The sequence below is a fragment of the Panthera leo genome, chromosome A1 (assembly GCF_018350215.1).
Source record: "Panthera leo isolate Ple1 chromosome A1, P.leo_Ple1_pat1.1, whole genome shotgun sequence".
NCBI classification, from domain to species: domain Eukaryota; kingdom Metazoa; phylum Chordata; class Mammalia; order Carnivora; family Felidae; genus Panthera; species Panthera leo.
Window position 1 is genome coordinate 80,522,948 of NC_056679.1, and position 14,182 is coordinate 80,537,129.

Below are 14,182 nucleotides of genomic sequence, written 5' to 3' on the forward strand. Positions count from 1 at the left end.
GGGACTCAGTCCCGCCGGCTTGGAGGTGATAGAGCAGGGAAGGAGCTCGGGGTCTCTGCTGTTCCCAGCAGACACTTTTTTTTTTTTTTTAATTAAGAAAGAGCCTTTTTTTACTAAAAAGCCAACACTTGCCTAGGCTTTATCCCTTGGTGGGGCAGTCTGGGCCACCAGCAGTTAGCGCCTGTCTCCTTTGCAGAACCGTGTGTGTGCGCCACAAAGTGCAGGGATAAGAGGCTCCCGCTAAGTTGTAATCACAAACACAGCAGAGTGATGTTAGTGGGATGCCTTATGAAACCCAATCCTGCCGTGGCAAACATCGCCATCTGTGGGGGTCCAGCCTCTCTGGGGGGGGGACCAGCTAGGGGGGGTTGTCTGTGTGCAGGAGTGGGGAGGAGGTTGGGCTGAGACCTCGGACAATCCCATGGGGCACTCTGGGGGTGGGGACCCTCCAAGGGTACCTCTAACTGAGGCCCGGGATGGGCCAGGCAGTGTGGGGGTGTAACACTGGGGGGACACCTGGTCTTCCGGAGCTGCTATAACAGAGCACCACAGAGTGGACACTGAACACAACAGGCTCTGGAAACTGCAAGGCTGGGTCGAGGTGTCCCTCTGACACCTGTGGGGTCAGGTCCCTCCTGCCTCTTCCAGCCTCCTGAGCTCCAAGGCTTGTCAAAAGCGTGGTTCCAGTCTCTGCCTCCGTGGGCACGTGGCCTCTCCCTCAGGGTGTGTGTCTATGTCCCCTCTTCCTCTTCTAGGGACACCGGTCATTGGGGTCCGGGCCCTGCTCCTGCATCACTTCGTCTTAGCTTGCACATCTGCAAAGACCCTATTTCTGAACAAGGTCACATTCCGCGGTTCCTGGGGCCGTGGGCTACTTGTCCCAGGACAGATGGGCAGCCTCCTTTGGCTGGGGCAGTGGTTGAGGCCGGGGTCTTGGCTGGGAGCCTTCGGTCTTTCCTGAGCTGGGCGTGAGGGCTGTGGTGCTCGAGGGGAGGTTTGTGCCCCATGCGGGCCCTTGTCCCATCCCTATGTGCTTCCACTGGGAGCTCCCGCCTGGGCTCCGAGGGGCAGCGTCAGTGGCAGGGTGTTCCTGGGGTTCTTGCACATGCAGTAATAATGTGGAATTTTTCCTTGGGTCCTTGGAGGGTGGATCTGGATCCCATCACTTTCCCCACCGGTCCCTTTCTCTACTCGCTGAGCTAGTCCACATCCCAGATGACCACTCCTGACCCTTCCTCCCACCACTTTCTTTCACAGTCCGACACCTTAAGCCACCTGCTCGTCCTCCTGCCCACCTGTCCTCAAAGCTGTGGCCTCCTTTCTTAGGACAGAAGGGACGTTGCAGGAAAGAGGGTCCCGCCGGCACTGGCAAAGCCAGGATAAGCTGATGGGAGGGGAGAGATTGCATGCAGGCTGTGTCTCGGCAGGAAGGGCTTCTGGAAGTTTCTTCCCCAAGCACATGCATCAACAGAGGCTACAGGGGTGAGGACACAGGGTGTCAGGGGCAGCCCCATTTCTGGAAGGTTTGTAGAAATGAGAGACACATAGAAGACAGACGACCCAGTAACCTGGGGTGAGATGCTCACAAAATAAGGAAACGGTGGGCTGAAGACACAGCCTAAGCTAGCCCCTGGAGGGTCTGGTAGGGAAAGGGCCACACAGGACACTCGACTCTACATACCATGCCCCTGGGGGCAGGTCGTGTGTCCTCAGCGGTTCCTTCCCTGTGAGAGTCAGAGGGCCATGAGGCTAGCACTCTGCTGCCCAGGGTTGTCCTCTCTGCCCCGCGTCCTCCCCCACGTCCTCCCTCACTCTGGGCTTTACTGTTTCAGATGAGGAAGAGCTTGGGCGAGAACACACCAGGCATCTGGATCTCTCGAGGCCACACCACTGTTCTCGGGAATGATTTCGATGCCACAGGGCAGGGGCTGTGGAGGCCCACACGGCAACACCTGAACCCGTGTCCCAACAGGCTCTGGTGGAGATGCACCTGTTCCCCCTGCTGTAGCCGCACTTGTGTTCCAAGGCTGTTCCCAAATCAGCAGGTCCCAAAATGCGTTGTCCTAAGAGAAAGAATAGAGTGTCCGGGTGTCTGAGACTCTCGGCTGGTTTCCGAGGAGCAAAGGCCTTGGCTGGGGCCGTTCAGTGACTTCTTGGCTGGAAAGTCGCCAGTTGAAGGTTGACAGCAGCGGGCAGTGCTTGGTAGGCCCGGGTCCATGGTCCTCTAACCTGAGCTCAAGACGGATGATAGGCAGCTGGAGATGCCACCAGCAGGGCAGGGGACAGTCCTGTGGGGGGAACCAAACCCTCCTCCTTCCCACGCTGTGGCTCAGTCACCCACACCTGTCACCCCCCACAGGGTGGGGGGCAAGTGGCTGAGAGGGCCCGTCAAAGGATGTGGCCTGCCTCCGGGCATGTTTTATTATGCAAATAGTTTAACTGTTTTATTAGGAAGATGATGTAGGTGGTCGAAAATACTTTTGGATCCTCTAAGGTTATTTTTGAATTCAAAAGGCAGTGTCCCCAGAGCTTGTCTTATAGTCTCTGCTTGGGATGTTACTGAAACAGGACGCACCCCATCCCCCCCCCCCCCGCCCCGTCCCACCAAACGTCTCCTGGTTGCCTGTGGTGCACCTCACTAAACACCAAGAGGAAGACAGGGAGGTGCGACGTGACCTGGTCCAGGAGAAGCCGAGGAGCTAACTGAAGACGTGAGGACCTCATCTGAAAAAGTCATTGAAGAGGCAGCGATGAGCCTGAGCTTACGGGGTGAGTGAGCGGGAGTTAACAGCAGTCAGAGCCACGGAAAGTGAACTCTGCCGAGCAGCATGGTGGGGGCCGGGTCTTGAGCCCGGGGCCAAGGTGATGGAGCAGGTGTGGGAGCAGGAGGACAGCTCAAAGCAAGGCAGCCTGGAGCGACACCAGACCGGGGACCACAGCTCACAGCCTCAGTTCCTCGTGTTCCTCGGCAAGTCACGGCCTCACACGTAAGACAAGAAGTCGCCCTGGGTTGAAAGTGTCCCCAAATCCATGTCCTTCCTGGAACCTCATGATGTACACTTATTTGGAACCAGGCAGTTAAGGTGAGGTCGTGTGCAGTAGAGGGGACCCCGACCCAATATGACTGGTGTCCTTGTAGAAGAAGAGACACGCAGGGATGGGTAGGTGCGGGCACAGACACATTGGCAGACACCATGTGACTGCGAGGCAATGATGGGAGTGACGAGGCCCAGTCCGGGGCACCAGGGGTGGTGGGGCCGCCGGGGGCTGGGCTGGCAGGCGTGGCCTGGCCGACACCTTGGCTGCGGACCCTGGCCTGCAGAGCCGTGGGAGAGCAGGGATCCGTTGCTCTGAGCCCCATGGTTTGTGGCGTGTGTTCCTGCCAAGATGCTGACGCAGGGGGTGAACCAGTGCTCACGAGCCCAGTGGGTGGGCCGCCCCGTTGAAAAGGATGAGGAGGTCCCAGAGGGACAGTGTTGAGTTGGGCCAGGCCGGGCCAGCTGGAGGAGAGGCCTGAGGCCAGGCTGCCAGCAGAGGGAGTTTTGGGTGGAGGGAGGGACGGACAGGGAGACCGCTGAGGGCTTTGTGGGTACAGGGCACGGGTTTGGCGAGGGAGGCCTGATGGGCCAGGCCTTTCTTTGGGGAGACGCGGTGGGGCCATTGCCCTCCTGAGTTAATGAAGCTGCGTTCACTCTCCCCCGTGGATCGCCACTTCCCCAAAATTCCATGCTCCGACGGGAGAGCTGCAATCTGGTCCTCCTTCTTGGCGACAATTAAGCTTCCGACCAGGGCGAGCTGTTCCTCCATCACAACGTAAGACAATGAGAGCGTGTACGGCGGGGAGGTCGCGTGGCAGCACCAGTGGGCAGGGCTTTATCGGGAGCTCGGGCCCTGGGGTGGAGAGGCCCCTCTTTCTCCAGCAAGACACAAATCTGAATGTGAGATGTCATTAAAGCCTCCTTCCTCTGCTACTGCTTCTTTTAGAATAACAAAAACACATCAGTGGTGAGTTTCGCGTTATTTTTAATAAAAGAAAACCCTTTAATTTACATATATTTAAGGCTAAGTAAATGAAAATGCATTATGTTACCACTGTTCTAGTGAATAATGAGCCCATAGGGTTCAGAAGAATGTTTGCTTTTCAAACCTTGAGCTCGCCTAGCTCAAGTCTGCCCCTGGGGCGAGGGAGGGGGCACGCGTTGTTGTCAGGGGCACGCTGGGGCTGGCAATGCCCCAGCGGGAGACGTGGGGCAAATGGATTCTAGTCAAGCCACAGCCCCCAAATCTGGTCATCCAGGGCGTGTGCCCGGCAGGTGCTGAGCCCAGGCCCTGCTGGGAAGCCCAGGGCCACACTGTGGCCCTCCACCTCCCTCTCCTGAAAGCCGCACTTCCGGCACCGCCTCTCTGACAGCAGGCAGCGGGAGCCGGGAAGACAAAAGAAATTACACACATACACGCGCACACCCACACACGTATGCGCACACACCTGCGAACACACACATTTTTGTCTCCGGCGTTTTGTTAGAAGAAAATGTCCTTGGGATCATTGAAAAATCACCATCATCCCTGACCTTCAGAGGAGAGCCTGGCATTCCGTGTCCTGCCGTGGTTCCCCGGAGAGGACAGCCTGTGGCCGTGTCTTCCCTGAGATCCGTGGGTGAGGCATTTGGCCCAGGCTCTGGCAGGCAGCACCCCAGGAGGAAGGTTCACTGTTAACGATGATGAACAGTCGCTAACAAGCATTTCCTGCGTTCTGCACTGACTTTGGTGGGGGCCTGCCTGCCTTTTCTAAGAAAGATACTTTCTTGTCAACCTGAATACAGAGGGAAACTGAGGCAGGCTCGAGTGACCAGAACCTGGGTTCATTCAGGAGCAGCAGTTGGGGACACACACATGGTAGCAGGTGGCAACGACCCCGTGGAAGGTCCGGGGTGGTGATGGTCACGGATGGGCAGGAGCGTCAAGAGGGGGCGTCCAGCCCGAGTCCCAGCAGTGAGTTCCCCGGCTCCGGGATGGGCAGAGACTCTTGGTGGCGCTCATCGGTCAGGAGGTGAGTGCGGTTTTCCGAAAGTCCCGTGTTTTTGGGGAATCAGTATGTCAGTTCTCAAGCTTCGGTTTCCGGAGGGCGCAGGTGTGAGCTTCTCCACTTCGTCCCTCTGGTGATGTTGTACCCTGAGAGTCTCTCACATTCTATACCTTCAGGGGCCACATTTGGGCTTGAGGGGCCCCCTCCTGTCTCCCTTGCCCCTCACTCCACCAAGCGTGAAGTGCGGGCTGGACACAGGAAAGAGAAATGCTCCCCTGCCAGGGAGGCCTCCAGGCTGCCAGGTGCCTGCTGGGGGCTCTCCTTGAGCATTCGCGGGTTTGCTCAAGCTGGGGAGGCTGCAGCGTCGCGTGCAGACCAACAGTCCCCTTGAGGTGGGGACTGAGCTCTGGCCGGGCCTCTCAGGGAGTCCTTCCTGCCTGGAGCAGGTTGGCCAGGGCTTCCAGGAGGAGGTAGCTCTAGTGTCAGACCCTGAAGGGCGGCTGAGGAACAGGCTGAGTGGCCCCAGGAGACCCGCGGCCAGAGCGGAGAGCAAAGGCAGGCCGGTCCCCTGGACTTTCAGGGACATTTCCTGCCCCGGTGCAAGGACACGCTCTTTTCTGCCTGTTTCTATTTTCCCCAGTTAATCAGGTGACTTGAAAAGAAGCTAGATAAGGGCATTGTTTGTGCTGACATCACCCCGACGATACTGTCTGGGGAGACCCGAGGGGGACGCTGCCTTTCTGAGCGATAGAGTCATTAGGGGCCTCTCATCACCTCTGCGCATCTAGGTTAATTACCACAGAAGGCCTGGAAATGGCAGCTATAATTTTTCTCAAGAAAGTACTGCTATTTTTACTCTTCGACAGACCCTATTTTGCAGTTCGGTGGTGTGATAATTTTCGTAGAACGGCTGTCGTGCGTTTGATAAAATTTGGGTTGCAAGTTAGGCAGTGATGGCCCCACGGCCCGTCGATCAGCTCCAAACAAGCAGCTGTTCCCTCCAGGAAATGGGGTGGGGCCTCTGCGGATGCCCGTGACCACCTTGGCAGGAGATGCTTTCTGTTTAGGAAATCACAGCCGACATTTACCAAACAGCATAAGGTAACAAACCTCTGGCTTTGGGTTATCACTGAAGTCACGGCAAGGGATGCTGTTCAGAGAGCCTGTGTGGGCGGTTTCCTTTTAGAACGTTATTATGACCTGTGTGAATCTTGTGAAGTTTATTTTGAGAGAGCCAGCCGGGGGCGGGGGGGGGGGGTGCAGAGAGAGAGGGAGGGAAAGAATCCCAAGCGGGCTCTGTGCTGTCAGCACAGAGCCTGACATGGGTCTCACCATGAGATCATGACCTGAGCCGAAATCGAGAGTCGCATGCTTACCCGATGGAGCCACCCAGGCACCCCTCATGTGATGTTGAAGTAAGTAATTTGTGGCATAACTTGTTTGGGGTGAGATCTGGGAAATTGTGTTGTGTACCTGTTGAAGTCTCTCATGAAAGGACAGATGGCTTTCGTGGACATAACATCTCTATTTCCTTTTTTTTGTTAATGTCTTATTTATTTTTGAGAGAGATAACAGAAACAATGTGAGCAGGGGAGGGGCAGAGAGAGAGGGAGACACAGAATCCGAAGCAGGCTCCAGGCCCCGAGCCGTTAGCACAGAGCCCAACATGGGGCTTGAACTCACGAACTGTGAGATCATGACCTGAGTTGAAGTCGGATGTTCAACCAACTGAGCCGCCCAGGCACCCCTCTATTTCCTTTTGTTTCAAAACCAGATGAAATTTGAAATGCCTGATTTGAAACCTGTCCCTAGAGCTGTCTCTCCTGCCCTCCAGACCATCCATTGGAGTGTGGCCTGACTGCACCCCTGCCGTCTGCCTGGGGGGTGCACATCTGTGGTTTTGATTATTGGCAGCCTCTGGTGCTCTGTTCACAATCACGTGCAACTTGTAGGGGTGGGAGAAAGGATATTTGAACCTCTCTCTTCCTTCTGAAGTTAGCCCTTCGGTTCACCCCTTCCTTGACCTTTGGGGAGCTGTGGAGGGTATGGAAGCCCTTGGTACAGTAATCAAATACGCAGGAGGGCAAGGCCTGGAGGCATTAGAACATGCCAGGGCGCCTGGGTGGCTCAGTTAAGCATCTGACTCTTGATTTCAGCTCAGGTCATGATCTCACGGTTCGTGGATTCAAGCCCCACGTCAGGCTCTGTGCTGACAGCTCGGAGCCTGGAGCCTGCTTCGGATTTTGTGCCTACCTCTCTGCCCCTCCCCCACTTGTGTCCTTCCGCCCTCCACAAATAAATAAACTTTAAAGAAAAAAAAAGAACATGCCTTCCTGTGGCATCACTGTCCTCCTGCGCAGCAGATGTCCAGGGCCAGCCAGTGTGGAAGATGGAGATTGTAGAGGAAAATTTTAGCATACGCGTCTCTTCTGGAGAGCTCTGGGCGCCCTCCCAGGTCTTTGGGGGAGTCAGGGTGGTGGCATCTTGATTGATTCAAATATGGCTTCGTTCAGGAAGCTCTTCCTGGGTCTCCACACCTTGAGTGCTGCGTGAAGGTATGTCTGTGATTGTGCGGGTGGTACCTGTGTCCCTGCGGGACCCGAGCTCTGTGGGAGCAGGGCCGTCCCTGCCTTGCAGCCGTGTCCCCAGGACAGCACAGCACCTGGCACTCAGACACCTGCTCAGGGAAGGATGCTCACGTTGTGATGTGGCTTGGCACAGGCACCCTCAGATGCCTGGGCCAGCGTTAGAATGTTCTTGAGGGAGCCCAGCCCTGAATGCTTAGCCTTTTGAAGGAGATGACTTACCAGTATGTTTTGTTTACTTTTGGGGAAATTGTCTCATTGGAGATCTGTGGGGCTGTTTTCTAAACTGAGGGCTGAACGTTGTGCTATGCTCATTCCTGAGGCTCCGTGGACTGTCACATTTGGGGATGAGCCGACATGGCAAGGGAGAGGTTCCCCTGCTCCGCTCCCCTTAGGGGGGAAGTCATAACTGTCAGAAGCGAGATATAGCTGTCAAAAGTGCATGAAATCAGGTGTGCGAATGGGAAACAGAAGTCACAGTTCCCTTTGTTCTGTGACAGGGTAAGAATTTCAAATTTTTCATCAGAGAGGAAATAGAATTCTAGCAGTTACATCTAAGCGATGGGGGCCTGTCCCCAGAACCAGCGCTTGCTTATGCACGGCGAATTGACCCCAGTAACCCAACATGGCAAACGGGGGACAGTAGCTAAATGCACAGCAATTGTGTTTTGTTTGGCCAGTAAAACCAGCCCCTGTTCGACTGGGCACGTGCTCATTCCAGATGTGACCCTGGGCCCCGGTTCTCCATGCGCCCCGGGACTCGGCCTGGGTCTCCTGACCTGGTGGGATTGCCCCAGGAGGATCTGTCCTTGTCTGCACTGCCTCACCAGGCAGACATCCTGGCCTGTGATGGACACTGGGGTGGCTCAGCCAGCGGGATTCGAGGAAAGGCTGGGAGACTGATGGTCACCTTCTGGGTCCTGCTTGCTCTCTGTCCCCAGTGGCCCTCGTGGGCACCGCTGCTCTGTCTTGGGCCTCAGCCTGGGCCCCAGGCAGGAAGAACAAGGAGGGACAGGCTGGGGACAGCCTGCTGGTCCGCTGTCTGTCTGTGTGCTCCTGGGGAGACAGCGGCCTGCCCAGAGCCCCCCACTGGGGTGCATCCCCAGCCTCCAGACCGGTCCCTGCACAACTTGGCTGCTGGCGCCTGGGGTCTGCCCTGCACCCCCTGCATCGGAGCCCCAGACCCTGAGTCTCCCTCAGAAACCCCGCAGAATGGCTTGGGTCAGCCTCCTGCACTCAGCCTTCTTCCAGTCTGAGCCTTGGATTTTATCTGGGATGATACTTTCCCAGAGTGGCAGCCAGCGATAAGAGGCACGTCATTTGACTGTGACCCTCATGTGTCCATTTTCAGCGTCCACATTCCCCGTGAGACTGTGTGGACAGCCAGCCCCAAAGGTCCCTTCCCCCACCTGCCAGAACCCTACATTTGCTACTCACCTCCAGCCCCAGTGCCCTCACTGGGATGGGGTCTGCCCTCAAGAGGTGGGGGAGGTCCCTCCAAAAGAGGGGTGCAGCCACCCTGGGAAGGTGAGGACCTTTCTACACCATGGGTCCTCCAGCAGGGAGGGCAGCCCTCGTCCTGCCATGTGGTGCACCTGGCCAGCCCATGCCCTCCTGCTCCTCCGTGGCTGCAGGGCTCTGGGGAGACAGGTACCCCCTCGCCCTGTTGGATTCGCACCTCCTACCTGGCAATTTGCTCCTTGGAACAGAGAGGCAAAGCCAAACTTGCTTGCACAGACTGGCTCCAGCCTGGAGATTAACACCACTTCAGACAAGGATAGAATTTTCTAGGACATGACGTGCATTGGGTGCTTGGCGGCTGCAGGTGCTTTATTTTCTCTCTGCGGCTGACCATGGTCCTTGAGAAAATACCGAGTATACCCGTGTAGCCTCGGTCTTTCTGTTGGTGCAGCCCCAAGTCGTGATCAGATGCTTGGTCAAACAGAATGTGAAGGATCGTGCAAACATTTGTAGCTGCGTAAATACTGAATAATTTACGAGGGCAAACCTCCATATGCAAATGTCATTGTTCGTGTATTTATGTATTTACTGTTGGTTGTGGGGGGCGGCTAGAGCCTCATTCTTCCAGAAGAGCAAACAAAGCTTACTCTCCCAGAGGAATTCACTCGTGCATGCTTGCACACCTACTGTGTGCGGGCGCCATGCTCCACACGACCTGTGTCCCCACCTGGGGGATTCCCACCCAGTGCTCCTTGGTCACCTGTTTCAGAGTCCCCGGGAAACTTTTCATAAGCAGCTTCCTGAGCTCCCCTCAGACCAACCAAATCAGAGGCTGTTGGGGTGCGCCCAGGAATCTGCGTCCTCACAAACGCCCCCGTGATGTGGGCCACACTCAAGTCTGAGAAGACCATTTCTGGCCAGCGATGTCTGAGAGTCAGGTGTGTGGGGGCGGGGTTCCTGGGCCTCCCTGTAGGACAGGGCCTCCAGCTGGGTGGGGCTTTGCATCAGAATCAGCTGCGGAATGTTTTTTAGCCCAGTGCGGCCAGCCCCCCCCCCCCACTTGGCCTGGAGGTTCTGATTCCTGAGGTCAACACGGGCCTGGACATCTGCATTTTTTGGCAAGCCCACCAGGCATCTCAGATGCGTGCTGAGAGAAAATGCACCAGGCCCAGATCACCATGGGTAATTCTGATGGAGACTCAGCATTTGTATCTTGTGACTCATCTGGTGAAGAAATCGGGACCCGCAGAGAGGCTGGGACTGCCCAAGCCATAGTTCCCAACAGGCCCTGGCGGGACAGGTCCCCGGAGCCCGCTGCAATTTCCCACACACCACAGGTTTCTCCCCCCACCACCTCCCCAAGTGGGTGTGGGTGGGGAGCTGAGCTGGGTCCCAGGGCGGAGGTGGCCTTCGCTACTGCTGACCTGGGTGAAGCACAGGGATGGCTGGGTTACCCCGCCAGTGGTTAGTTACAAAGCTGTCTCCCTTTGGTCAACAGTTGTGATGTAGGAGCTTTGCCTGGGAATGGCAGATACCACACTGGATGGGACCAAGTCCCTGCCCTGCCATCACACATGTCCAGGGACAGAAGGATGGCACAGATAGCCAGGAGACCACATATCCCACTTTAAAATCAGATTAAGGCTGGGGCGCCCGGGTGGCTCAGTCGGTTAAGTGTCTGACTTCAGCTCAGGTCATGATCTCGCAGTTCGTGGGTTTGAGACCCACATCGGGCTTTGTGCTGACAGTTCGGAGCCTAGAGCCTGCTTGAGATCCTGTCTCTCTCTCTCTCTGCCTCTCCTCTGTTCATGTTCTCTCTCTCAAAAATGAATAAACTTAAAAAAATAAAAAAAAAATCAGATTGAGGCTTTCACATATCAATTTTTAAATGAACTTCTAAAGTTTAGAATAGCTTCAGCTTTACAGAAAAGTTGCAAAGATAGCACCGAATTCCCAGACACCTCACACCTGGTTTCCCTTGCTGTGCGGTCTTACCGGAGTACGGCACACCTGATGTACCAGTGAACTGATATTTATACTTTATTAGTAACTAAAACCCATCCTTCTCTAATTTCTTCTTTTTCTAGGAAATGGCCTCTTCCTGTTTCAGGATGCCATCACCGTTTTTTTTTTTTTTAATTTTTTTTTAACGTTTATTTATTTTTGAGACAGAGAGAGACAGAGCATGAACAGGGGAGGGGCAGAGAGAGAGGGAGACACAGAATCTGAAACAGGCTCCAGGCTCTGAGCTGTTAGCACAGAGCCTGATGCAGGGCTCGAATTCACAGACCGCGAGATCATGACCTGAGCCGAAGTCAGACGCTCAACCGACCGAGCCACCCAGGAGCCCCAGCCATCACCGTTTTTAAAGCTTAGGCTTTGTTGAGCAGTTACTAGGTGCCGAGCACTGTGATAAATGCTTCATATGCATTTTTTGAAACTTTCTCCTCTCAAGAACCCTGACTCGAGGCATGAAGTGACTTGCTCACAGGCAAGCATCCCACCTGCTTCTGGGCTGAACACGAACTCAAGCGTGTCTCAGTTCAGGGCCACATTCCTACGCCATGTCGCTGCATCTTCCTGGAGGGGGGTGGAGGTGATTGGGGTGGAACCCCGCGTGGGGAACCCTCAGTGTGGAGCCCCAAGGTGGCCACAGGACAAATTGTCAGAGGGATGTGACTTCTGAACCCTTGGGATGGTGAGTCAGAATGCTGGAAGAAAAGATTAGTCTGGTGTATTAACAGGCAGCTTCGATATTCATGTATCTGAATTCAGAGTTTCCTCCAACAGTAGGAGATAAAGACTCAAAGCCATAGTGTGATTTTAATTCACACAAGAAAGCAGCCCTGTCTGATATGTTTCCTAGATTGTCAGGAATTCTATGGTATCAGGATAAGTAATACACTGTGAGGTTATGGGTATGTTTTCTAAATAAATATGGTGGAAGAGTGGCTTCACATTGTACCTGTTTGCTCAGCCTTGAGTGTAGACGAAGTCACCATCCACGTATCTTTGGCTCTTTACATGCATTGGAGCTTTCAAATTCCAAATGGTAGAAACCCAACCGAAATCAACTTGACCGAAGACAGTCTGTTCACGCCACTAGAAAGGCCACAGTGGAAGAAGCTCCAGGCTGGGTCCAGGCTCTGAGAGGTGTCACCTGGTGTCACTTGCGTTTGTCAGCTGGTCACACTCTCACCTGTTGCCAGAACCCTGGGAAAGAAGGGTGGAGCCCTGAGCTGGCAGATGGCCATCCGTGATCCCAGGGAAAAGATCCTCTGCTCCCAGCCCTGGGCTCTGTTCTTTCCTCTGAGTTTCTTCCTCCTTAGTCAGCTCCGGTGGCTGTGTCTTAGTACGCAGGCTGGGGGCAAGTGATTTACTTCTCACCATTCTGGAGGCAAGAAATCCAAGATCAGGTCTTTCCCAGGGCCTCTCTCCTTGGCTTGCAGATGGCTGTCTTCTCACTGTGTCCTCACGTGGTCATCCCTCTGTGCCTGTTTGTGTCCTTGTCACCTCCTCTTATAAGGACACCTGTCATATTGGGTTGGTGCCACCCTTGTGACCTCATTTTATCTTAATGACTTCTTTAAAGACTCTTCTTCCAAATGGAGTCCTTTCTGGGTAGTGGGGGTCAGGACTTCATCTGGTTGAAGTTGAGTCCATAACAGATTCTCCCATCCTTGCCCTGCACACATGATTGCCGGGGGACCCTTTGTCACCCACCATATTTTTCACTGGAGCTCAAAGTTATTCCCATCAGCAATTTGAGTCATTTGTTGGAGAGACATCAGGAGCTCATCCCTGTGAGATCAGCAGGCTTTGTCAGCCACATTTTAGGAATAAGAACACCACTTTCCACTTCTAAATATCTAAAAACAAACCCCTTGTTATCCTTTTCTTTTTAGGTTTTGCACATATTTTTCATAACTTAAAACCATGGTGGGGCATCTGGGTGGCTGAGTCGGTTAAATGTCTGTCTCTTGATTTGGGCTCAGATCATGATCTCACGGTTCATGGGATTGGGCTCCACATTGGAGCCTGCTGTCCGCACAGAGCCTGCTTGGGTTTCTGTCCCTCTCTCTGTCTCTCCCCAGCTCATGCTCTCGTTCTCTCTCTCTCTCTCAAACATAAATAAACATTAAAAGAATTAAAAAAAAACATGGTAAGAAACTCCAATGATGAACTGTTTTTAAATTCAGAAACTTTCACTGAAAGATGTGGAGCCCTGGCCATTTACAATCAACACCTGCCTTTCTGAGAGTACTGTTCACACGTATGCGCATGTGCCCCGGAGGCGGTTTCTCCCATCCCTGGGGCAGGAGACAGGATCGGAGTGATCATCCTCTAACACACACCTGTCATCGACCTTCGGTGGATTTCAGGGACAGAGACCTTTCCCACAATTAGGGTGCACCCAGAGGACTAATCTGCTGCTTGTGTTCTTGTCGGAAACGGGATACTATAATGTAGCTGTCGACTGAAACGTGACTCCGTGGAACTTTGCTGAGACAGGTGGAGGGGCCGTCCCTCATCCTCTGTGCCCTCTGCTCCTGTGCACCTGCCGCAGGCGACAGCGACTTGATTTTTAAGCCATTCGAAGGGCCTTGCGACAGCTTTTGTTGCTGGCTGGTTGAGGTTGTCACATGTTGGGCATATGAAAGAACAAGGTCAGGATTCTTTTTTCCTAAAACCTGTTGGACGGGCAGAGCTGTGTGCTGCTCTGTATCTCACGGTATCTGGGGACCTGGAGCCCGTCATGAAAGATTCGTACCCACCGTGTGTCACAGGAGACGGCCCCACCTTCGATCTTCGAACGCGCCCTGGAAGACACCTGCTCCGATGCGCTGATGGGCAGTGCTTTAAGCATGTTTCCTATAACAGCTTAAGGCTCTGAAGGTAATTTATGAAGCAGAATTTCTGTTGACTTTGATCCTTTTGGTGGTTAAGTACTAATAAAATGAGACTAAGCTGGCCTAGATGTCTCACAGCTGGCGTTCAGAGTTGATGGACAACTGAAGCTCATCAAATATTCATCTCCTCCTGGCATCCTGCCCGCCTCCGGGAAGTTGTCACAGGAGCGCTGTCAAGGACGCACTGGGATGTGCCGCGT